General features: G+C 41.2%; 1 protein-coding gene and 1 pseudogene across 3 annotated transcripts in view; one reads left to right on the top strand and one right to left on the bottom strand.

Annotated features, from left to right (window-relative positions):
• The window catches only part of LOC109445754 (U1 small nuclear ribonucleoprotein C pseudogene), a 28,799-nt pseudogene extending 15,100 nt beyond the window's left edge, over window positions 1-13,699 (top strand).
• The window catches only part of PTPRG (protein tyrosine phosphatase receptor type G), a 693,857-nt gene that overhangs the window by 630,373 nt on the left and 36,320 nt on the right, over window positions 1-27,164 (bottom strand). The window lies entirely within an intron of this gene.

Here is a 27,164-nt window from a genome sequence, read left to right as displayed (position 1 = left end):
CAGCCAACCAGACTTCCTCCTCCACCAAGTGTTTACTCCTGACCCTGCAAGAGGCTGGCACCCAGCTGCAGGATACAGACCCACCAGTGAAAGAGCGGTGATCTTCCCTTCCTGGCTGAGCTCCTGACTCTGAGACAGTTAATAATTTAGTGGATGCAGAGAACTAAGCCTAATATTGTCTTTTTTGGTCTCACATGTAAACATTCTCAATTCCTTGGCATACATAGGTTTCAAACGGTAACGCTCTAAATAAAAAAGATCACGATCAAGTCGCCTACCCATTCCACAATCTGCCAATATGGAAAATGTAACCCCTGATGTCTTACGTTAAATAAAAAATGGAATTCAGGCTACAAAATCCCTTTTTAATGGCACACCAGCAGGCAAATATAGATTTTCAAGCAATAAGCAATTTCTATTATCACTGCTAAGGGAGGGGGGAAACAGCCTTTCTTTTTTGCTGTTGTCAGGATGGACGATTAGCGTGTAGGGAAATGCATTTTTAGTTTTTAAAAAAGCTTTATCGGGAAATAGGCCGCCATAAAGTAATTCATCTATAAAGTAATAAAGGATGTCATCAATTTTACCTTACACTCAAATCACACTCTTGATTCCTATTCAGCTGTATTTCAATTACGCCTTTTATTTGAAGACAGGCCCCTACAAACACATAATGTCACCTACAAGTGATCATCAAAAAAAACCCTGTCGGGACAGGAAAGTTATTTATTTAATGCATAAACTACTCTGCTTTATTCCAGAGGTAACGGTCTCAATGCTTGAATTATTTGCAAAGAAAAAGAAAGCAGGTGTACGAACATGGGGTTAACAATTTTTTCCAGATTTCAAAAGAGTATTAGAAACTTTACAACGGTGGAAATGTCAGCATTTTTACATTTTTATACTTGGAATGTGATTTAAGCCAGTCCCACCCAACTGAACTTCCATTGGAGGCTGAGATGTTCAGGAGTATTGTTATGGCGCACTGTAAATAGCCTGAGGTAGCACATCCTGGGCACACTGTTAGGGTGACACTCCAGGGCATCACTGTCACGTGACTTCACCAAGAACACCAATGGCCCACAATATGTAAGGCTGTGACCACACTGACACTTTATTCTAAAGAATTTCAAAGAACGTGGAATGACAGTAGTTGCTTGTATTTCTTAGTCATGGTCTTGAAACTCACCCATGTAAATACTCAAATCCAGAAGTGCCGTAAAAACTGATAGTCATTGCCATAAAACTACAACAAATGGCCCTTTGACACGCCCTTATTGATGTTTAGAATCTAGAAGTGTAAGTTAAAAGCCATTTGCAAAACAGAAACCCTTTTTTGGGAGGGAAGACAATTTTTCATAAGGAAGTATTTGATTCTTTTGTGAAGATTTTTTTTGTCACCAAAAAAAGGGTAAGAGACTAAAATTTCACAGATAATATGTTACACATGTACTGTTCTGGGTTGAACTGTATCCCGCAAGAAAAGGATATATTGAAGTCCTAATTCCCAGTACCTCAGAATGTGACCTTTTTTGGAGATAAGAGTCTTTACAGAGATAATCAAGTTCCAAAGAGCTCATTAGGGTGGGCCCTAATCCAGTATGATTGGTGTCCTTATAAAAAGCGGAAACTTGGACACACAGACATGCATAAAGGGAAGATGATGAGAAGACACAGACAGAAGCCAAGAAGAGAGGTCTGGAAGGTCCTTCCCTCACAGCCCTCAGAAGAAACCAACCCCGCTGATACCTTCATCTAAGACTTCTGGCCTCCAGAACTGTGAGGCAGTAAATTTCTGCTGTTTGATCCACCTACTTTGTGGCACTTTGTTACCACAAGCAATCCTTGAGAACTAAAACATTTACCCATATATAATATGTACGTAATATGTGATAACGGTAACAGTAATTTCAAAAGAAAAGTAGCAGCTGTCAGTCAGGTTGGTAAGCACTTTGCACATACTATCATTAAATCCTTAGAATGACCCCACAGCATAAGTGTAATACTTTGTCCTCATTCTACAGATGGGGAATCTGAGGTTTGGCATCAGGATCCTGTCAGAGACCCGTTACAAAGGCTTAAACAAATAAGGGTTGGTTTCTTTCAAATAACAAGAAGTCTGGAGGTAGGTGGCTGCAAGTAGACACTAAGCAGCTCAAAGACACCCATCTCTGCCATGCCCTTGGCCTTTTCCTCGTGGTCTCAAAATGGCTGCTATAGGCCCAAGCCATCACATCTGTATTTTACATCTAAAATGCAAAATGTGAAAAATTACAAACAGCCCAATTCCAACCTGAATGAATCTATTCAGAACAGCCTTCCTGGAAGCCCCAAACGACAGCATCAGCTTGTAACTCATCAACCATCCTATCTGCATGGGAAGTTAGGAAATGAGGATATTTTTTAGTCAGTTTCACTGATATCCCATTAAGGTAAAGCTTCAGTTAGAAGAAAGGAGGGAGCGGATCTTGATTAAACAAATCTACCAAAGGCCCAAAGAGGTTTAAAACTTGCTCAAGTTCTCAGCTATTAAGTGGGAGACTCAGGATTCATACACAAGCCTCATCTTAAGCTCAAACCCATCCCTGGAATCCCCATGCTATAGTGTACCCTTGGCAAGCCCAAAGCCTGGTGAAGGGGTGTGGTCCTAACCGAAAAAAAGTAGGAGAGGGTTGAACCTACAAGGAGCTATTCCTGAGTATAGCAGCCTCTCCTTTTGGTTTGAAAGTAAACTGAGAACCTCTAAACATCCACAGATTCAGTAAGGCCGGCAGAGCCTCTGATACACCACAAACAACAGCACTTTCTCAATAAATAATTGAGGCTGCATTGGTGCTTGGCAATAAAATTTAGGAATCACTTTATTCTTCTTGCTACTCTTCCCCAGGTATCTGTTCACGTCATAGTTGTAGTTCTCAAACAGGTGAAGCCTTTCACAGATAAATAGGATAAGCAGCTTGGACAGATAGTCCTTTACTTGGCTTCTACAAACAGCAACTGAGGTTTTCTTCACATCTCCTTTAAATGCTCCTTCCCAATTATAGAAAGCCTACATTTATAGGCATCCGCTCTACTTCACTGTCAATACAGTCTCAGCTAATTGAAAGAGATTTTCTTTCCCAATGTTAGATAGCATCATTCAGAAACCAATTCTCTAGCCAGATGCAAAGGTAAGGAAAACTAGCCTAAACACCCACAGTTGTAGCACCCCTCAACAAGTCACTCACTCCCCAGGGCTTTCTTGAAGACCTCAGAGCCTCTTCCTGCTTCAGCATTTGGTAACCCACTGAAGCCATGTGGCAGATAACCTTAAGAGAAAGATATCTCTGGCTGCAGTTACCTCATGGTTGGTACCTTCCCCCCACTTCTCCAGGTTGCAAACCACCAATTTTCCTCTGCTTTATCCATGCAGATGTCCGTTTCTCCCCAGCCAAGTCAACCAGAATCTCTGCCAGAGACAGATCTGGTTCTTGAGTGGTGTCATTCCTAAGAACAAGACACGGCAGGGGCCAACTCATTCCAACACCACTTGGCCATGACCTCCCACTGTCCAAATTCCTAATCTAGCCAAGCTGCTTATCCTAGTTTTCCTTCTCCCTAAGAATAAATACACAGTACTCTTCCAAAGCCACGTTTTGATTTAAGTCAAATTCCATCCCATTGCTAACAAGGAAATCCTCTTGCATCAGTTTGATACGCATGTGAGATATTTTCCTGTTACGACACAGTGCAAAATTAGTCTCTCCTTCAGTCTTGGGGTGATGCCTGAAATTACAGAACAGGAAAAAAAGGACATTATTACTTTTAGTAAAAGTAGCAAAATAATAACCTCTCTTTATTGTACTTAGGATGCAAATGTGCCTTCCTAAAGACAACGTGCAAAAAAGGAAATGACTTGAGGCACTTAATCTGATTCATTAAGAGGCAATTTGCTAACTGGAAATAACCACAATGCATTGCCCTTCATCTATGCTCAGTTAGTCACACAATTGATACTTGCCTATTAAGGTAAGCCTGTTACAAAATGAGCAAAACCAGAAAACAGATTCTAAAACACAGGAAAAGTTGCACTTTGCTAAGTTATAGGATTTACAATTATTTGCATAATAAATCAGAGACAAACACTTGCAGTTGCAAAAGGAAAGTAATTTACAAGATTCATAAGTCCCTGTTATTTAGTAAAATTAGATCTTTACCTGCAATGTCTACAATTCTGACAACATAATCTTTCAAATCAAAATGGGTGGCAGTTCTTAAAATATGTGCTGCAATCTGTCATTTAATAATAGCAAAAAAAAAAAAATTATCATCCAACGTGACTGACAATGGAAAACTACAGAAGTGTACCAACTTCTGTTCAGCACTAATTACAATTAGCAAAATCTCCTTTCTGAAATCCTTCCAGCTCTCCCTTCCTCATTCACCTTCTCTAATTCCAAAGTAAGTCCTCTGATTCAACCAAAACCTTAAGTCTTCTCATGTGAAGACAGAAAAATGTCTTTTAACCTAACAACTAAGAATTAGTTCTTTGATTACACACACACACTCAGCATGGTGCTTAGGAGACAGGCAAGATAAAGCAACCAACCACACAACAAAGACTTGGTTTCCACCCTCCAGAAACCAAACTGACTGGGGGAAAGCAAATAATTATATAACTGTGCCCAGCAAATACTGTATACCACTTGCCATTTTGATTTCTAAGAGCTCTGAGGTTGGAGAAATCCCTGTTGGCCAGAGTGAGTGAAGGCTTTCGAGAAATACTTTCAAGAATTCCAAGAAAGACAAGGACTGCTGAGGGAATAATTATACCATAATTAAATGGGCATTTACCTGATGCCAGGCCTTGAGCTGGTTCCTTCACATGCACCCCACCTAACCCTGCAGAGAACTACATGGGTTAGCAATGATATCCTTTCACGGATAAGAAAACAGAGAACCAGAGAAATTTACCAGCTTGCCCACCAAGATCACGGAATCAGTACAGTTTAGAATAAGGGATAAATCTATTGATTCCTTCCTTCATTCATTCAAGGACTATAATTATTCTAACTTCAAACCCCATTCAGAGAAAAAGACCTCAGAGAAGAAACATATATGGAAAACACTGTGTCCCAGTTTCCCATGGCACATGCTTCCCAGGCACAAAAAAAGGAAAGAAAGGAGGGAGGGAGGGACACAAAGAAGGAAAATTACTTAGGTAAACCAGGAAGTAAACCTCTAAGGCACAGCATCCAGATAAAACATGAGATGTCAGCTGTAGTTGACTTACTCTATTTCTATCCTACACTTTACATCTTGGACAGAGAACCACTTCTGAATGTTTAGTATTAATCCCATCCCATCTGCAACTGACACAACACATAGGAAAGGTTCAAAATTAAAACTTATTTTAATTTTAATGCCTGTAATATGGAAGGAAAGATACCCAATATTCTCCATGACTTGACAATGCCCATTACCTGACACTGTCACCTAAGGCAATACTAGCACCTACAGTTCCAGCACTGAGCACCCAGGTGTGCTCCAGGGATAAGAGTATTTTACCTTCTATCATAATAGTGGTTACTTCATGCTTTACAGTTTTATGTTTTATAATTTACATAATATTTAGTATAAGACCACATATACAATAATAATAAATATACATATATTGGGGCCATGGGTCAATTTTTTTTTTTTTTACTGATAAGACAATGAATTCAGATGAATGAAGACCACTGACCCACACACTTATTAAAAGAGTAGACTGTAAACTTCCAGTACCTTCAATAGCCAAACTAAATGACATCACTTGGGAACCACTCCATCAGCTAGAGAAAAAAAATTTTTAAAAACTCAAGTTTCATTTCAGTCTCTCTTTGAAAGGTATTTGATTCCTAGCTGATTCTGGGCACAAACAATGGTTGACCATTACAAATCTGTGGGGCCACCTCATTACAAGTTCATACTGCAACCAAATCCCCTTTTCCCTCTGCAAATTCAATTCACATCAATAGCACCATATATCACTGGCTACTGCTGTTGGCTGCCTGATTTTGAAACATAAAATTTTTTTTTAAAGATTACTGCCAATACATAATAGGCAAACCGCAATTTCAATTCCCTACATATGTGTTTGAAGGGGGAGGGTGTCAGGAGCTACACAAGCTACAAAATGTAAATGAAGCCTGTTGTTATCAGCTGTTTATAAACCCCAGGACACCCTCCTCCCTTATTCCACCAGTCACAAAAGGCAGAAAAAAAAGAACTCAATAGTGGCGCCATTCAAGAAAGTCCTTTTGTTATTCAACTCAGTACTAGTTCCCTGGTCTCCTAATTTTCCAATCTATATACACAAAATGCAACAAAATTCAGCAGCGATGGCTGTACACAGTCGATCTTCATTAGGTAGAATTCAATGTGAAGGAGTAAAACACAACTGCATGATTTTGTTTATTAAGATGTTTTCATCACCAACTTTTTATGAATCCATCACTTACTAGAGCTAACATTTAAGGACATCTACTCTAACTAACAAAGATAGACTTCCCAGGGGGATAAAGCAATTCAATTTCCCCAAAGCCCATATGCAAATCCACTACCCGGTCTGTTGCAAACTTCTGGCTCTGTCAAAGATATCACTTACCTACATGACATACTGCTGGTCCATCACTCACCTTCCACTAACTTGCTGGATTCTTCCAAGTTTAATTTAATCTACTAGCCATTGTTACTGTAATGGGAGAATAAAATGCACTAGGTCCATGGTGAATCTGTGCCTGTTTTTACATTGGGAGACAAAGGAGGGCACGACGAGGTCAATGTTTAGTGCTGGATTTCTCAACAGCCTCCCTTTTGACATTTTAGACCTGTTCTTTCCTGTGGGGAACTGTCCTGTGCACTGTATGATGTTTTAGCAGCGTCCCTGGACTCTACCTATCAAATGACAGTAGTATCACCTCCCAATACTGACAATCAAGTGTTTCCAGACATGGCCAAATATCCAAGGGGGTAAAGGAGGGGGGATTGTGAACCCCTGGTTGCGAACCACTAGTCTAGTGGGTCTACATACCCTCCAGCAGGCAAAAGTTTTATGTATATGGTTTGTATAAGATGGGAACAACATGCATACATCCATTGCCCACCCAGGCAATAGTCGAGCATGCCCATAAACTTTTACGGGACATTGAACAAAGTCAAGTTTGCCTACCAACAGTAGAAGGCTCCTGATCAAAGGTCCTTTGTAAAATTAAAAAAAAAAAAAACTGCTACTTTATCATTGCTCTGACTCAATAACAATCCGGAGACCACCTGGGAAATATCTGGCGTAGGTTTTCCATATTCATCAACAGAAATCCTACAGGACCTTTAGTTTCATGGGCTAAAATTTTTCATTTAATCAATCGTCAAGAAAACCTTAAGAAAAATTTCTTCAAACACCCTTAATAGAAAATGGATATGCTATGATATTTAGTTCAATAGAAATAAAGAGGTGAAAGGGTTTTTTTTTCCCCTAAACAACCACCACTGAGCTTCTGAAAAGCCAATGCTAAAAAAGACAATTTTTATTTAACAGTTAAAGAAACTAGCTTCCAAAAGCTCAATTGCCATCTGCAATTATAATCAGGCCTAATTTAGAATACCCCACTATGTTTTAGTCTTAATTAAAAATGGCACATCCTTGCAAAAGAATGCAATGTGAATGCACAATTCAAATGTGAGCAGGACACACACACACACACACACACACACACACACACACACATCCTCCCTCCCTAACACTGGAGTCTAGGCTCAGGAGACTTAACCAGTTCTCCATAGATATAACTGCAGTATAAACTTTGTTTACCTTTCACATTTTAAATTAGGAAGGCATGTGGATTATGTTAAAACAATATGCCAAAAATACAAATGGATTTTTTTCAGCCTCTCCCCTTTCACATAACACATGCCTGATCCTGTATTCCAGCCACTATTATCTTCACTCTGCATAAGAAGCACAATGCTTCAGTGCAGTATTTCCATTGACGCAAAGTAGTTTTTCCACCACACTAAATAATAAGATTTACCAAGTACCACTTGGCCTCTTTGTAAGCTTAATAATTAGTTATCATAATGTGTCCCTGCCTGTTTATAATTCAGTGTAATTTTTACATTACAATTCCCGAATATGGTCTCCAGTACAATCAGCCCTTTGCCAATGGAACATTAATGCAGACATTATCTGAAAACAACTGCACAAACTCCTGCTGTTGGTCAAAGCCATTTAAAACAAGACAAATACAAAGAAGACATAGAATGGAGAACCTAAAAACAATACAATCACACCTTTAACCTACAGGGTTAAAGAGAAGTGTTCTCCTATCTACCCATTATGTGGTGACTCCTTGTAAAAATCCAACTTATTGCAAAATTCATGTTAGATTCAGGTTTTGCTGCTGGAGCAGAGCCTCTAGCAAGGAAGGCAAGAGGGGGGGTGGAAGCTGTGAACAATAAGCGTGCCTCCCATGGAAGCCTGTAAAATTAAGTCTCTCTCAGTTGGACTATTAGCTTTATTTAGCTAATCAGGAAGAAAGAAATGAAGGCCATCTGGTTCTTTGAATAAGTTCTTTATCTGATCAACACTATCTTCTTGAAAGTAAACTTATGCACAAGGCAGCAGGAAAAAGCAGTAAGAGAAGAACAGCCTTTTGAATTGCACGTAAACCCTGATAAATCCACATGCAGATCAAGTCCCTATTTTATACAAAGAAATAGAAGCGTGATTAAATGCCGATGCCCTAATTGGACAGACTTCATGGGATTCCTAGCTCTGCCACTTATTAACGGGTTAGTCTTTGGCAAAAACTTTGACCTTTCCAAAGTAGACTGGATCATTGGCCCTGTACCCAGGTCCTTTGCCAATCAACTTGCAATTCCTCCCACAGTGTGCTCCTCTGTCTCTTCTTGCCTTGGAGCTTGGCCATGTGACTTGTTAATTTGGTAGCTTAACTTCAATTCTCTTTCCTTCAACAAAGCAGTATACCTGCAGAAGAAGCAACAACTCTTCAGTCCCACAGTGGGTTAGGGGAATTAAGAGCCCACCAACAGCTTCCTAGCAAGATGGCAGAGTAGGTAAACCCTGTACTCACCTCGACCACTTCAAAATTACAACTAAACTACAGAATAACCATCATTAAGAATCACTGGAAGTCTAGCTGAACAGAAGTCCTATCACTAAGAAGCCACCTCCAGACTGGAAGGAGGGGTGGAGACATGTAACAGGCTAATCCCACACCGACCTGTGGCGGGAGATATGTCTCAGCTATGGACAGACCCCAGAGGAGCAAAGGGTCCCAGCCCAACACCAGGTTCCCAAGCCCAAGGTTCCAGTGCTGGGGGGAGAAGTACACAAAACTTCTGGCTGTGAAAACCAACAAAGATTGTGACTGAGTGAGACATAGGGCTGCTGAAGGCCCAAGTGTTCCTCTTAAAGGGACTTAATTGGACTTTATTGCTGACAGACTCACTTGCTCTGAGTTCCAACAGCTCAAAATGTGCCAGGGTCATATGGAGAGGAATGGAAATGTCTGACTTAAGAGCAAGGGCTGGAGGAGCAGCTTTCTCCCAGATAGAAGTGCTGGCAGAAGCCACTGCTCCTTTGCTGAGCCCTCCACTCACCATATCACTATCAACCCAGCTAACACCATTCACCCTGACCTCGTGATTCCCTGAGACCCCACCCCACCCAACTTGCCAACCTACCTATGCAACTTCCAATCGCTTATCCATACAAACAGCCTTTCTTGCTCATGCTGCAGACTTTCCTAAAATGTCTCAAAGGTTTACAACCCCAAACAAGCAACATCTGGCCTCAATGTGCACATGCCTCTTGCTAAGCAGCCCCAAGCCTGACATTAACAACAGTTGGCCTCAATTCCCAGCTTAGCCTATCCCAGACAACTCCAAGCCCAGCACAAATCACACTATCTGCATCTCACTTTGTAGCTGATACCAAGTGGTCTGGGCAGGGCACAAGCAGCAGCTGACCTTGGCCCACACCACAGCGTCCCCCTCAACCCCACCCCCCAACCAAGTGGCCTCAGAACAAACACACCCAGTGTCCAGCTTCAGACCATACCAGAACATCACCCAACCACCTCCACAAAAGACACGCCCAAAAGGCAGACGGGGGCAGGCACCAGAGCCCTGCTAAAGTGAATCCTGTTCCATAGGGTCAGCCCCTACACAACATCTCCTCCACTGTCGTCACACCAGTCCTCACAACCAGTTAACCTAAGGGTCAATCCCTCTCACTGATGTGCAAACAGCAATCAAGGCTCAACTATAACAGGAGGGCACACACAACCCACACAAGGGACACACCTGGAGCAACCACTTCAGGTGACCACAGAGACCGTGCCACTGGGCCCCACAGGATACTACTACATAAGGCCACTGTACTAAGACCAGGATACATAGCAGCCCTACCTAATACATAAAAACAAACACGGGGAAGCAGCCAAAATGGGGAGACAAAGAAACATGTCCCAAATGAAAGATCAGAACATAGCTCCAGAAACAAAACAAAAATAACCAAAATGGAGACACGCAATCTATCAGATGCAGAGTTCAAAACACTGGTTATAAGGATGCTCAATGATCTCAGGGAGAACTTCAACAGAGAGATAGGAAACATAAAAATGGAGACAGAAAACATAAAAGAACCTGTCAGAAATAAAGAATACAGTAACTGAAATGAAGAATACACTAGAAGGAATCAACAGATTAGATGAAGTAGAGGTTCAAATTAGCAATTTAGAAAATAAGGTAGCAGAAAATTCCCAATCAGAAGAGCAAAATGAAAAAATCCACAAAAATGAGGATAGTTTAAGGGGCTTCTGGAACATCAAGCATAGCAACATTCGCATCATAGGGATACCAGAGGAATAACAGAGAGAGCAAGGAATTGAGAACCTACTTGAAGAAATAATGACAGAAAATTTCCCTAACCAGGCAAAGGAAATAGATGTAGAAGCCCAGGAAGCACTGAGTACCAAACAAGATGAACCCAAAGAGGCCCACACCATGGCACAACATAATTAAAATACCAAAGGTTAAAGACAAAGAGAGAATCTTAAAAGCAGCAAGAGAAAAAGCAGTCAGTTACCTACATGGGAGCCCCCATAAGACTGTCAGCTGATTTCTCAACAGAAACTTTGCAAGCCAGAAGGAATTGGCACGAAACATTCCAAGTGATGAAAACCAAGGACCTACAACCAAGGTTACTCTACCCAGCAAAGCTATAATTTAGAATCGAAGGGCAGATAAAGAGCTTCCCGGGCAAGAAAAAGCTACAGGAGTTCATCAACACCAAACCAGTATTACAAGAAATGTTATGGGGACTTCGAAAAGAAAAAGAGATAAAAAATGAATAATAAAATGGCAATAACTACAGATCTAGCAACAATTACTTTAAATATAAATGGTTTAAATGCTCCAATCAAAAGACATAGGGTAGCTGAATGGATAAGAAAACAAGACCCTTACATATGCTGCCTACAAGAGACTAATGTCAGATCAAAACACATAGACTGAAACGGATGGAATTTATTTCATGAAATTAGAAACAAACAAACAACAACAACAACAACAAAAACGTGGGGTAGCAATACTTATACCAGACAATACAGACTTTAAAGCAAAGGCCATAACAAGAAACTAAGAAGGACCCAGTAATTCCACTTCTGGTTATTTATCCGAAGAAACCCAAAATACTAATTTGAAAAGACATACGCGTCTATATGTTCACTACAGCATTATTTACAATAGCCAAGATATGGGAGCAACCTAAACGTCCATAATAGGTGAATGGATAAATAAGTGGTAAATATATAAAATGGAAGATTACTTAGCCATAAAAAAGAATGAAATCTTGCCATCTGCAACATCGATGGACCTAGATAGAAAGTATTATGCCCAGTGAAAAAGTCAGACAGAGAAAGACAATTACCATGATTTCACTTATAAGTGGAATCTAAAGTACAAAATCAACAAACAAACAAAACAGAAACAAACTCATACAGAAAACATTTTGATGGATGCCAGATGGGAGTGAAGTTGCAGGTAGAAGGGTGGAAGGGATTAAAGGTACAAATTGGTTTGTTACAAAATAGTCATGGGGATGTAAAGCACAGCATAGAAACTACAGTCAATGATACAGTAATATTTATGTATGATGTCAGATGACTATTAGATTTATCAGGCTGATCACTTTGTAAGTTATATAAATGTCTAACCACTATGTTGTACACCTGAAACTAATATAATAGTGTATGTCAACTGTAATTGAAACACAAAAAATTATTTTAAAAAGAGAGAGCCCACCATGAACCAATCCAACCAATCCAGTGTGGTCAGGGTTGGGTCAGCAGGGCTGTCACATCAAGTTGGTTACTTAATGCACAGCACATACGTCAATCAGCTCAAGTAAAACCCAGCCCATACACTACTCCTGACAAGCTGAGTCCCTTGGCATGGAGCTGCTTTCTGACAGGAGGAAGGGGTACCATTTTCTTTGCACGAAGGCACCATCTGTCTAGAAGGGGCCCCAAAATATGATGAGGAGGGCTTCTGCGCCTAGCAGGGAGAAGGGCTGGACATGGAATGTTGACATCTCAGAGACCTGAAGGGGGGCGTCTACATGGAATAGTGGCCCAACAGAGTGTGGGACTGATTGAATAAGTAAGTGTATTCAAGCAATGGGAGCCAAATTACTCACTGTCAGAGAAGGGAGTTAAAAAATACAGAAAGGAGAAAACTAAACTGAACCATGTGGTGTTGAAATGTTTGAAATTAGAGGTAGTGAACTCATTTTTAATACATAAAAACAAAAAAATAAGTAGATATAAATATGTGTATATCCATATCCATACACACATACACACACACACACACACACACACACACACACACACACACACACAATCATCCCTTGATGTTTCCACTAAAAGACTCTGGTTGCTGTAACATCTCACAAGCAATAAACGCACCTAATCCCCAGATCTTGGTTCCTAAGTATCATTCTCGTCTAAAAGGAATCAGCGGTCCAAGGCTCCTCAGCTCCTTGGCTGAATCCAGTGCTCGGGTCAGCAAAGTACAAGATGAACCAAGAACTTCTTTTTCCAGAAAGTAAGGAAGTGCTTGTAATAATGGTGTCATATGTCAAAAGGACATAGAAACCGGAGGAACAGCGTGGCCAATGGCCAACAGAGCAACATGCCAAGTTTTCTTGTGACTACTGGGATATACACCTCACCATGACTCTTATCTGTGAAAAAGACACACTGCGGTGGTAGGAAACACAAGACAGAATGTGAAAATTATTATCAGACATGGATGGAAGGGCAGGCTCAGAGCCTGATGGACAAAACCACTGCCGCATTTCAATAAGGAAAGGTACCTCCTATTAGATTCTCTGCTCCCCCTCCAACAAGGGCAATGATCCCACCTTCCCCCCAACCTCTCAGGTCTTCCTTGCCCTGGTACAATGCCATCATACTATATGATGGGCCCTCCCATGATGCCAGCGATTGCTCTTTTTCCTGGGATGATGCCTGTGGGACCTGCTTCTGGAAGGAGGCTGCCTATGGGAGGCCACATGCCAATGATGGCAGGCCTCCCAATGATGAGACCTCAGACCCATCCCATATTGATACCCACTCAACCACACAGATGAGGAGAGGGGAGCCTCTTTCTTCCGGCTTTATATTACTTGTTCTACTTTACCACATCATGGTGTTGTGATTCTGGGTGTTTTCTAACAACATGACAAAAAGACTCCTCCTTCCTATCAAAAAGAGAGTAGTTCTGGAGGGGAGTAGTGGGACAAAAAACAAACAATTTTCATTTATACTGTCAAATGTGAAAATAAATTTGTAAACCTTATTAGCTTAAAAAAAAGGACATGGGAACCAGCTGGAAGGAACTCCCACAATCTAAATATGGGGGAAATCTGAGCATCAAAATAATGTAGTAACAGATTATAACCCATGAAATAAAATAGAAATCCATCAGTCCAAACTGATGTAATAAATAAATAAGTTGAAAGTTTAAGGAGAATGGTCTTCAAGTACCTATCCACAAAATATTTACTACAATGGGGGTGGAGGGCAAAGTCATTTAAAGTGGAGAAGCCTGGCAGATGCTGCCTTTGTCAAGTGATCAAAGTTAACATCACCAGCAATGGACATACAGAAATCACGTGCCACCTGATAAGATGCAATGAAAGGAACAGAGAATCACTTCCACGATACGTGTTTCTGCCCTGATGCATAACCTGAATCAAACCATGAGGAAGCCTCAGACAAACTCAAACTGATGGACAATCTAAAAAATAATTGGTTTTTATCTTCAAAATTATCAAGGTCATAAATGTCCAGGAAAGTTTAAGCAACAGAAACAAAAGACTAACAAACAGCACATGATCCCAAATGGTTCCTTTTTTACTGGGACTCGGATAATCGGGGCAAATTTAAATGGGCTCTGAGGATTAGACAGTAGTGTTGTATCAAAGTTAATTTCCCGATTTTGATGTATGTATTGTGATGTTATAGGAGAATGTCCTTTTTTGTAGGAAATGCACTACAAGTATCCAGAGATGATAGAGCACCAGCATGGCGATAAATCCAAACTGGTTTGGGTTGGCGGGAGTGGGGGGTAGGGGAAGAATTCTTTTATTTGTTGTTACAATGTTTTAAAAAAATAAAGTTTTAACCTATAATGGGTACAGTGCAGGATGGCTATGGAAGAGGTATGTAGGTCCTTTTAGAAGGTGGATGGGGAAGGTCACTCCAAAAAGACACTTGAGCTAAGCTGTTCAAGAGATGGAGCAGCCATGTGAAAATCCAAGGAGTAGAGATAATTATGATGCTGATTTTAAAACAAAACAGCACCATCTTCTAACTTTTATATAATGTTTATTGAGTACTAAGCAATGTTCTAAGTCCTTGCCATATTTTAACTTCTTTATTCCTCATAACCACCTTACATAGGATTATTTAAGTATTATCAAGTAGAATTATATTACACCCAACTTAAAGATGAAGAAACTGAGACACAGAAAAATTTCAATAGCTGACCCAGGTCATGAGGTTGGCTAGTACCACAGCTATGATTTGAACCTACCGGCGGTCTGGCTCCAAGGTCTGTATTTAACTACTCTCCTCTGCCACAACATTAAGGCAACCTCAGGCAACGAACTGTATGTGATACTGACGCAGGATGGAGCCAGGACTATTGGACCATCCTAGCCACAAAGACTGGCGCAAGTGAGTGGGGAATGGTGGAAGACGTGTGAAGTAGAGGCAGATCCATTGCTGAGAGTCTGGATATTTTCATGCGTAATGGGAAGATGTATCTAAAAGCAGGGAGACTACTGAGAAGGCTGTCACCATATTTTAAATCAGGATGGTGGCCTAGACCAAGTCAGGAGCAGAAGAGATGGACAGCACTGGCCAGAGATTCAAGATTTATTTTGGAGATAAAGCAAACAGGACTTGGGTGATTGTTCTAGAATGCCAGGCCATAAAACCACCGTTTATGTAAAACTATATACACCATCCAAATTCCTTGCATCAGACTACATACAGAGAGGTCATCGTGTATTGCTGGTGGTTTTCAGTTCTGGTCGCCTCACGATGCCTTTAAAAAAAAAAGAGGAGCAAAGAACCCGACCCTACCTTCTTCTTTCCAAGGCTTTCAGTAACCCACTAATAGCTCACGTTTTAGTGCAACTATACCATGTTCAATATACATAATCATTTTCCCACGATGATAAACAAGGTTCAGTACATTTTGATTTCATAGCTTTCCTCCATACAGACAAGCTCTCCCCCACCGATTAAGTCACTTGTTCTCCCTGAATCTCATCAAAGATTGTACCTGGCACTATAATTGGGAGGGTTTTAAATAGATAATTTCACCTTGAGAGGATGTTCATTTGACTCAACATATCCTTCCAATCTAAGAAACACACAAATTCCCTTTCACCTCAGCATGTCTTTCTTTAATTGTGACAGCAGTGCCGAGAATTTCATTTTCAAAGAGCTGACTGAGCCACAAGGGACTATTAATACCTAAATATTGAAGCAATCCTGACGCTTTGCTTAAAGGGAAGCTGGATTTGCTAGATGAAAAGGTTCCAAAATGTCTCTGGTCTACGCCTTTAACAACAACAACAACAAAAAAAACCCAAACATGTCTTTAGCATATTTTCATCTCTCTGCATTAAGTCAGAAAGTAAAAGGCACAGCTTATTTCTCTCTAAAAAAGCCCTTTGCTTTCTATTGCCAGTAACTGCATTTGCTAAGAATGCTGCTATGTTTGAGTGTCCTCGTCTAAAGGGTGTGATTTTATCCACTTTTGAATATGGAGGAATAAATATTCTTTCAGTTCTCTGACAGTCTAAGTGTATTTCACTCTCCAGTGCTGACTATGGCTATAGAAAGCGTTCCACACGGCAGGTCTGAAGCGATACAAGGATGAGCACGGCCAACAAGGGATGGAGGGAGTGTGCGGGACACAGCTGACCTGTTCTTTGTCATCCTCTCATTCATCGCAAAGGATATTCCATCAAATGAATACAAGTCCAAAAAAAAAAAAAAAAAATTAATTCCAGAACCAGAGAATTCAGAATGGGAGTAATAGGATCCCATTCCCCCGACGCTGATATCATCAAATTCTCTCACATGATTTACAACCTGGCAATCTATCTCTTTCCATTGATTACTCTGGTATTATGGGATATAACTGCTCTCTGCCCATTCCAAGAACTCTAAAGTATTGCACTGAGAATACACTAATGCACCTTTAATGCTGAGAAGACGGGGGGAGGGGGACCCCAAGGAACAAAATAGACTACAGAATGCATAAAGCTGAAGTTCCTTTCAAAAGCACTGGAGAAGTTAACAGCTTTTCAGGGAGGCAATCATGCAACTCATGCGCAGCAGCTACCTGGGCTTTCCAGTTAACATTTCTAACTGGAAATAGGTCACATGCTACGTTGAGCCTGAGGCACCTATGTACCTCACTTTGGGCAAAGGCCATCCAAGGAAACATTCTGTCTAGACCTGATCAAATTGCGGAGTCACTGCAAATGTTAGGGAAAGATGCTTCAGATCCTAAGACCTGAGTTAGACAAGCTCTGTGAATGAAAGCCTTCTCTGCTATGTGGATTACTAGCAATATGGTTTATCAAAACCTTAATGCTAGGTTGTGCAAACTCCAATCCACTGTCTCGTCTTATACAGTCTGCAAGCTAAAAATGGCTTTTACACTTTTAAATGGTTAGGGAAAAAATGGAAAGAAGAATATCTTGTGACAAACACATGAGAAATACGTGAAATTAAAACTTCAGTATCCAGAAACAGAGTCTCACTCGAGGAACACAGCCATGCCTGTTTGCTGACGTATTGTCTATGGCTATTTTCAAGCTGTAACACAACAAGTAGGTACAGCTGCAAAGCCAAGAAGGTCTACTATCTGGTCTTTACACAAAAAGTTAGCCAATTCCTGTCTTAATTCCCCCACAAATTTCAGGAAAACAGCTCCAAATAAGGTAAAAGCCCACTAGAAAAATGTAGCCACTGAGAGAAAAAAACTGTTCCTTACGTACTTCTAAATAGACTCCTTTCTCAAAAAGCTCAGCAGAAATGGCCCAACATATATTAAGTCCTCCCCAAAAAGCTTTCAAGTGTGTCACCTCTGTAGCCAAGATGGTGGTTAAAACTAAAGCAGGAAACTGATGAAAATACAAAATGATGAGGAAGGCCTGTGCTGATCACTCTACCTCCATGATTCCATTTGAGGTGCACAAAAAGGTCCTGAGGAATGGTTATCCCCATGTTACAGATGAGGAGACTGAGCCCTAGAAAGGTTGTTGAATGTCTTCACAAGGTCACGGCAGTACATGGCACCTTCAGAGCTTGAGCCTACGTTTCATTCGCTCAAACCCCAGCTTCTAACTATTACAAGATGATTAGGACTTCTGTTCAAAAACTCACAGCGCTCTTGCCATTCAGAAAAAGAGAATGAGACAGTAAGTGAAGGACATGAGACCTACCTTTAAAAAGGATGACCATTGAACAAATAAACGTTTGTCATATCAAATGCTGCATGCTTCAGTGTTGAGCTCTTAAGTAACAATCAGTTCCTGTACTCACTATCACCCTGAGTACGGCCAAACCCATCTAGGCAAACATGCTATATAATCTCTTCATCCATCTGCTGTGAAGATGGCTGGCTTCAGCCCAGCATCCTTGCCCCATGGAGCCTCCTTCCCCCATGCTTACCTCGCAAGGGTAATTTTCTATATCCAGCAATAAATCACTTGTAATCTCAGAGACAGTGACACTACGTCTACCAAATGATTCAGGTCTTCCAAAATCTCTTAACAAAGCCTGATGCCACCGATAGTAGTGGCACTGCAGATTTTATTACCATGATTGTGATGATGCCTAGTAGTGAACTCACACAGCACTTACTGTGCCAGGCACTGTTCCAAGCACTTTAAATGGACTCATGTATTTAACTGTTAATCCTCACATCCCACAAGGTCAGCACTATAATTACTTTTATTGTACAGATCAGAAACTTGAGGAACAAAGAAACGAAACGATTTGCTAAGGTCTCATTGCCAGTAGGTGGCAGAGCTGGGATTCAAACCCAGGCAGTGTGGCATCGGAATTCACACTCCTTACCACATACCTCACTGCCTCTCCATACGAGTTCAAATAAAAACACTTACATGTGAAAACCAATTGTGCGAGACCAAGATTATCTGTTATTAATAGTAAAGGGCAGTGTTTAATTTTTACAATTGAAAAAAGGTTGGGAATATTTGTGCAGGTTAAGAAAACATTTTCTTAAAACGCAATGTTATTTCTTACTTAAAAAAAAAAAAAATGTCTGGAACATTTAGAAAGAGTGAGGTGCTTCAAAGTTGATTTTACCTTCACAGCAAAGGTCAGGCAGTGACCCCTTTCTGTTCTATATTCTTCTCAGGGCCTGAAACTGTTTGGATTATACTAAACACAACTCAGCCCTTCCTTGAAAGGTGAGGCTCTTTCCATAATGAAGGCTTATCAACCTATCAACCTGAAGAATGATTTTCAGAAGTGTTTTAATCGTTTAATTCTTATTAATCCATAACTAACCCTCGACAGACACCAGAGGGCTCTCGGTACATGTTCAGGCTGAATCTGACCACAAACCATTGATGGCAAACACGCGGTACCCTCGCCATTCACACTGAGCCCATGGCAGGTGTCATGATATCCCTCTTCCCCAAGGAGCCCATCCTTCTCAACAGAAAGATGGAGTATTGTCTTGGATAATAAATACTCCCAGGGACCTATAGCAAGAATTCACAGTAAAGCCATTAAGATGAAACCCTTCCACTGCCTAACTCTAAATCAGTGAACACCTTCTTTATCACCAGTAGTTCATGGGGTCTAGAATTGTACTGGGGTTTCTCCCCTAGTCTGCTTCTTATGCCGACTCATGATTGTCTTAACCAATAAAGAATTTATCATCATCTCACACAAAAGGACATCCAGTAGCAAGGCAGGCTTCAGGGCTGGTTGACTCAGCGGCACAAGGATATCAACAGGAATCCAGATTCTTCCCTTCCTTTCCAGGCCAGAAATCCTCAGATCTGACTTTATCCTCAGGCTGGCAGCAAAGCTGGGGGTGTCACACACTGACAGTACCCAGAGCAAGTAGAAAGACAACCAGTTTCCCTGGCTTCAAGGAAAGATGCAGCTTTCCACAAGAGGGCCCCCACGCAGACACATCTTCTCCTTCCATTGGACAGTCAGATCACATGGCCAGGACTGAACCAACCTCTAATAAGGGATGGAAACCAAATAAACCCAACCCTGCAGCAAGGGTTTGGCTTCTCCCCTGCTTCATAGAGGGTGGGCACCTATGTAAAACTGAGGCTCTATTAGGGAGGAGAAGGATGCTGCATAGGCATCAAACACCATTCTCAATAGGCCTTCCGGCTTCAGCAAGACGCAGACCGGAGATCACAATTGGACACCCAGAGGACAAGCCTAGCCAAAAGACTTGAGTCTTCACAGTGTAATAAAAGCTGAAGTCATTAGCAAAATTTTAAAATTGGAAGTAATTAAGTGAAATTTAAGACCTCTATTTTCTCTTGAAATATTGGAATGATCTAACACTGACTCAAATTCCCTCAGGGCAACCATCAGCCCAGGCCAAACAGAGCTGGCCTTGGAGAACAGGCATGTTGTGTCCAGTTCTCCAGTCTGCCCACTCCCTGTGGCTCTCCTACCTCATTCCTTCCCTTCAACTGCCTGAGCCTAGACGGCATGTACAGCCTCAGGACTGGCCATCATCCAAATCCAGGTGGAGAAAGTGGGCTCTCGAACTGGGAAAACCTCGGCTTTTTTCAGAGAATTTAGTTCCAGGGAGAAACAGGAGGGAAGTCAGGTTAATAATCAGAAATTCCTAGCTACATTCTCAGACTGTTCTCCCTCCCCCACCAAAAAAAAGCCATGTAAGATTTAGAGTTTGTGGAGCTGCTTTTCTGTGAAGAAAAACCTGTCGAATGAAAGCATCAGAGATCCAGCTCGGTGCAGCCTCGGGTTCAGGGCGGCGTGTGATGCTTCTGGCAAGCTTCTGGCTCCAGGCATTTCAGTTTTAATGAATCCGCAAGTATAGAGTTTGATCCGACTCTTGAATTCATGCAGCATCCTCTCAAGACAGTATTCCTAAGTTTTTAAGGAGACCCTCACTAAGAAGATAGAGGATTTACACTAAAATGAAAACCTACCAGGGACTTCCATTTACCCGAAACTTTTATTTCACAGGTGGCTGTCTACACCACATCTGTTTCACCAGCTACGGTGCTGAGGAAGGAGGGATCAGGAATGCTAATTCTAGACTCCTGAAGTTATACCAAGATGACCTGTTTAGGATGTGTCTGTCTCTCCAGGTTCCAAAGTGGGTATATGTTATTTTCACCTGCCCATAATGCTCTTGGCAAAGATCCTTTGTTCCTAAAGAAAAATGCCATTCCAAGAGGCTAATATAGGGGCTTTCGCTCCTACATCAATGACAGAGGTGGGGACAGTTGAGCCTGTGCAGTTCTTGGTCTATCCAAATGTGACCCCAGCCTTGATAATTAAGAGTAAGGGGTAATATTGAGACTCAGGAAGAGTTTCTGTCCTAAGAAATAAGGAGGTCTGTATATCACATAAGTCTGCAGGTGTTAGGGGAGTGAGGCTGGCCATCACAAGAGTTGCCAGAAAAAGGTAGAAAGGGGAGGGGGGGGGGAAACCAAAAGCCCTAATACATGGTTTTAGGACCTGGATATAGGTATGTCTACACCCATGTATTAGATAACACCAGTAAATTCTTCTGTCTGCTTGAGGTACTTTGTGTTGATTTCTCTACCCTTCAACTGAAAATTTTCCCACAACCACCAAGAACTGAACTCTGCCAACCTGTCAGCAAACTTGGAAGAGGACACTGAGCCTCAGATGAGATCACAGCCCTGGTTCACTCATTGATTTCAGCCTGAGCAGTGGACTCGTCTAATTCCCAAGACCCATGGAAACTATAACAAATGTGTTGTTTTAAGTCATTGAGTTTGTGGTGATTTGCTACACAGCAATAGAGAAAAAAAAAAGAATAAAAAGACACCAGATGGATGAAGATTGTCACCAACTAGGAAAATGGCAGAGAGGTAGGACCTCATGACCTTTTAAGGAAACATAGCTGCGGAGGACTATAAATCCTTCCAGTTCTGAGACCTAGTTGCCATCCTTTAGCACAGTCCTTGGCACTTACCAGGGCTCTCACTACACACTAACTGAATGAGAAAATAAACATACGCATGACTAACACCTCGCCCAACAAGAAGCATCAGGAACGGGAGGGAAGGTGCCCATTTCTCAGCTGTGGGATTTCCTGAAGAACAATGTGGTAGCACCACAAGAAGGGTCTTTGCCTCCAGATAGACCTGGGCTCCTCTCTTACCTGTCCCTTCTATCAGCTCTGTGAAGTTTACCTACAGTTCCATCTTCTCATCTGCACAGATGGGAACAACTCAAAAAGTGGTCACGAGGATAAATAAGGTAATACATATCTAAGGGTACCAGGCTTGGTCCCTACAAGTTTTACAAAAATTAGCTCTTCCTTCTTCTCTACTACTGTGCTACAATTAACCCTCCACGTGGATTTGGCACAGCTAACGGGGTTCTGAAGCAATAAAACTCACGACAAGCAAGTTGACAAGAGGCAGCAGCATCTGGATTCAAATACCTAATATGCTAGCCAGGGCTATTGTTCCAATTTGCTCAAAGCCCAATTCCTCATTTGTTAAATGGGAATAATGATACTTACATTACAGGGTAGTCGAGGGAGTTCAATGAGAACACACGAAAGAAAAAACGTAGTACATAATAAGCCATTAAAGTTATTATACGTAAGGGCTCTTGGATTTATTTCTATTATTTGAGCTGGCAAGAGCAAGGTGTCCCAATAGGCAATGTAAGGCGACTGGAGGACGTTAGGAGTTGAATTGTGTCCCCACAAAAAGATATGTTAAAGTCTTAACCCCCAGTACCTCAGAATATGACCTTATTTGGAAATAGGGTCATTGCAGATGTAATTAGTTAAGATAAAGTCATACTGAAGTATGATTGGTGTCCTTATAATAAGGGACAAAAGACACAGAAGGAAGATGGCCCTGTGAAGACATAGAAACAGAGAGAACGTCACGTGAAGATGAAGGGAGAGATCGCAGTGATGTACCTACTGGCCAAAGCATGGTAAGGTTTGACCGCAGGCCAGAAACCAGGAAGTGGTAAGGAACACATTCTCCCTCAGAGCCTCCAAAATAGAACCAACTCTGCCAACACCTTGATCTTGGACTTCTAGACTGCAGAACTAAGAGACAATAAATTTCTGTTGTTTTAAACCACCTAGTTTGTGGAACTTTGTTATGGCAGTCCTAGCAAACAAACATGGAGGTTGGCTCCAGTTAGTGGTGTATTTGTAAATGTTTACTTACCATCCAGCTCTGGGAAGGGGTTGGATTGCAGCATTTGCTGTTGACCATGGTGTAAATAGTCCCACCACAGTTAACTTCAAACTACCAAAATGCCATCACTAACTGTCAAGTAGGAAAGAGTCGTATAAGTAGCACATCATCATACAACAGTAGTTCTACCATACAGATACAACAGACAAGGCTCAAGAGCATAAATAACAGTAAAATGTATTAAAATAAAGATGAGTGATGACTTTAGAGTATTTACTACTTCTTAAATATAATTGTAAATTTACATAATTTTGTTCTTTAAAAGATTGTGTTTAATAATCAGCTCACAAAATTCCTGAAAATGCAACAATCAATTCCCACAAGCGTGCACACGCAGCTCCCTGACCCAGGAAAAGGTACACAGAGCAGAAGAGAAGCACACAAAGCATAAATCCTCCTCCCTCACATGTCTAAACTACTCCTGGCCCTGGGAGTATGGTCTTCAAAACTGAGCCCCTCTGCAGAAGAGGGGTCACATCTGCTGCCAAACGGAAACAGACAGTGCTCGGTTAATTAAGCAGGTTTTAGTGCAGCTAAAACCCTGGCCCTATCTTCTCCCTGATCCCATAAAGCATTCATGGCAGTTTGGTTTTCAAGCAATACAGGAGTAATTTGAAATCAATTTCCCCTCTCTTTGATGAACAATGGACTATTTAGTGTGGCCCACAGAGAAAATTAGAAGCCGCGTACGTGAGGCAGCTACCTGGAGCCCCAGCTGCAGCAAGCGCTACACCTCCAACCCACCTCTGATGCTTCACTGGTACCCCCATGAGGAAGCTGGTCTTATTCCCCTCTGAACTGTCATCAGCACTGGCGTGGGTATTTGACCCTCTCTTAATTACAGGGGCATAGGGACCGTATTTTATCCTCCTTATTCAATCAACACATGTATAATGAGCTATGAGCTAGGTGCTCTGGAGAGCCCAGTGACAGATACAGCCTCAGCCCTTCTTGCACACACAGAGATGGGCAGAGGCTACGAGGGCCTGAAACAGAAGCCTAACAAGGTTCCCATAAGCGCAGTACAGAGACACATTTGTCCAATTAGCCAGCTGCATCTCGCACTCGAAGGCTGCAATTCTCCCACTACTGTCTAGACAGTTGATCCTGGACCACTTTAGCCTTCACTTAAAGTCGATCATAACAATACCTGCTTTTATAGGGTTACTATGGGGTTCAAATGAGATTGTGTAAGAGTGAGTTGGCTGTCCCCTCTACCACATTTGACTTTACCTCCTTTACACCTTTACTCAATGGCAGCTTTTTCCAATGAGGAGTATTTAAAATAGGTGGATCCTATCTAACTCCTCACCTCCATCGACTCCCAAGTTCCCTTAACCTTATTTCTTTTCCTGATATTCATCACTTTCTAACATGTCAGTTGCCCCCCACCACTACTAAAACACAAGCCCCCAAAAGGCAGGTATCATCATGTTAGTTTTGTCACTTTTTCAAATAGCTTAAAATAAACAGGGTATATAGCAAATAGGAGGAACTCAATAAACATGAGGGATGCATGGATGGAGACGAAACTCTTACAGAAGTGTCTATATCTCATTGATCTTTGAATCTCCCAACATTTTACACAGATCATTCTCAATCATTGAATAAATGAACAAAAGAATTGAACACTGATTTGAGCCCACAAATACCAAGATTACTCAAAGCATATAATAATATCCTTACTTGTTCCCATTTCCCTCTGGATGAAAAAAACCTCTCATCATATGGCAAGCACGCTCATATACTATGGTGTCTCAATGTCTTTTCCAACTATGTTCTGGTTGAGAGAATTCAAGCAAGAAAGAGGTGGGGGAGGGTGACCAGAAGCCTCTACCCTGATTCAATAAGAAATTTTTTAAAAAATCTATTTTATATACTGAGATTTCGAGTGAGGTTTTTCTTTCTGTGGGTTTTTTTTTTTTTTTTGGTATGGGAAAACTTTTTTTTTCTACGTGCTTTTTTAATTGAGATATAACTGGCGTACTTATATGTGGAATCTAAAAATAAAAACCAAGTTCATAGATACAGATTGAACAGATTGGTAGTTGCCAGAGGCAGAGGGAAGAGGTCGGCAAAATGGGTGAAGGGAATCAAAAGATACAAACTTACAGTTATAAAATAAACAAGTCATGGGGATGTAATATACAGCGTGACAACTATAGTTAATAATGCTGTATTGTAAATTTGAAGATTGCTAGGAGAATAAATCTAAAAGTTCTCATCAAGTGAGATTTTATTTGCAAAATAGTTTCCACTGCTAAAGGCAGACTTGAAACACCCAACCTTAAGACATAAAAAAAAAAAAAAAAAAAAAAAAAAGTCAGACCAAACTTTCATTTAATGAAAGGAGATTACCATTTGGGGTAGTGAGGAGTTTAAGTTGAAAAGTCAGTGTACAAGGTTTTAGCAAGAGTCAAAATTACCCTAGACAAATCTCTGTAATCAATAAAAAAATACAGAACATGTTTTTATGTCATGATACATGTATTGTGTAATGGCAACATCTGCCATCCACTGCGCTTGATTAAAGTAAATCCAAGTCTTCATGCAAGTGAGTGGGGATGAGAATTATTATGCTTTTCGATACCCAGAGGAAAACAGAAGATGAGTAGGAGATTCTAGCGTGTTTACTCTGTTTTATTCCATTATAAAGTCCCTATAACCTTCATAAACATCAATACATTGTTTGCTGTGGTAAGCAACACAGGATATGTGAAAGCACCTAGAAAAAAACTGTAAAACACATATGTTTACTAATTTTGAATCTGTAGGTGGCTTGATTGAAACCATTCTTGAGATTTTTAGAGACACAAAACCAGCTATCTTATCCATCTGTTATGAGTTGATTTGCGTCCCCCTCAAAGTCATATATCCTAACCCCACTAACCCCCAGTACCTCCCAATGTGACCTTAATTAGAAACAGGGTCATTGCAGAATTAGTGAAGATGAAGTCATTAGAGTGGATGGACTTTAATCCAATGAGACAAATGTCCTTATAAAAAGGGGAAATTTGCACACAGACACGCACACTGGGAGAACGTGCTGTGCAGATGAAGGCAGGGATCAAGGTGATGCTTCCACAAGACGAGGAACGCCAAAGATTGGCAGCAAACCACCAGAAGCTGGGAGGGAGGCATGGAACAGAGTCTCCCTCTCAGCTCTCGAAAAGAAACAATCCTGCCCACAGGACTTCTAGCCTGCAGAATTGTGAGACAAATTTCTGTTGTTTAAGTTACCCAGACTGTGGTACCTTGTTACAGCAGACCTAGCAAACTACCACAACATCCAAGTTCACGTTTTCCTGTGGCCCCACTATCAGCCACTGCATCCAAGCTTAGACACTGGTCTCCCGGCTCTAAGAGGAGTTACAACCTGACTGATTCCTGAGTTTAGTGAGTGTCTGATGTCTCTCCACTCTATCAGTAACTAATAAACCCTAACATGAGAGATAGGAAATGGGGCAGCATAGGATGACCAACCACACGTCCTGGTCCACAGATAAGAAGCCTCCTCCGCAAAAAGACAGAGAGGCTAGCTGCACTGCCTCGCTCCAGCAAGAAAAGCCATTCTCCACCTCTCTACTGGGTTGGCCCTCTCCTTTTCTTCCCCTGGTGAATAAAAACACCCAAGAGGAAATGCGGACTTATTCATCAACATTCCTAGCCAGACAGTGAGCTGCTTAATGGTTTTATCGATTCCTTGTTTTGCTCTACATTATGTGTTACATTGGCTCAAGCAGTCCATACAAGAAGAATCGAGATGGTGTTGGCAAAAAGGCATTATTTCATTTTAAGCTCGTTACCACTGAGACCAGTCAACCAAAACAGAAGTAGCCGAGTTTCAAAACAAGCATGTGCAAAACTCCGATCCATTCCATGCCAATAGCTCCTTCCTGAAGCCAACATTCCTTGATTTCAAAGCTCTATCTTAGTTGGTAAAGAAAAACAAACTGTGGCAACAACTGTGCCCTTTAAGTGGATTTTTCATGCTAGAGTAATGTTTTGTTTTGTTTTATACTCCAAGATAATGGTTCCAAATGCTTTAAGGGGATAAATTTCATATTAGTAA

The sequence above is a fragment of the Rhinolophus sinicus genome, chromosome 5, assembly GCF_057876585.1.
Source record: "Rhinolophus sinicus isolate RSI-liver-muscle chromosome 5, RSI-T2T, whole genome shotgun sequence".
Taxonomy (NCBI): Eukaryota; Metazoa; Chordata; class Mammalia; order Chiroptera; family Rhinolophidae; genus Rhinolophus; species Rhinolophus sinicus.
Note: the sequence above shows the minus strand (reverse complement) of the source record. Positions and strands in the feature narration are given on the sequence as shown.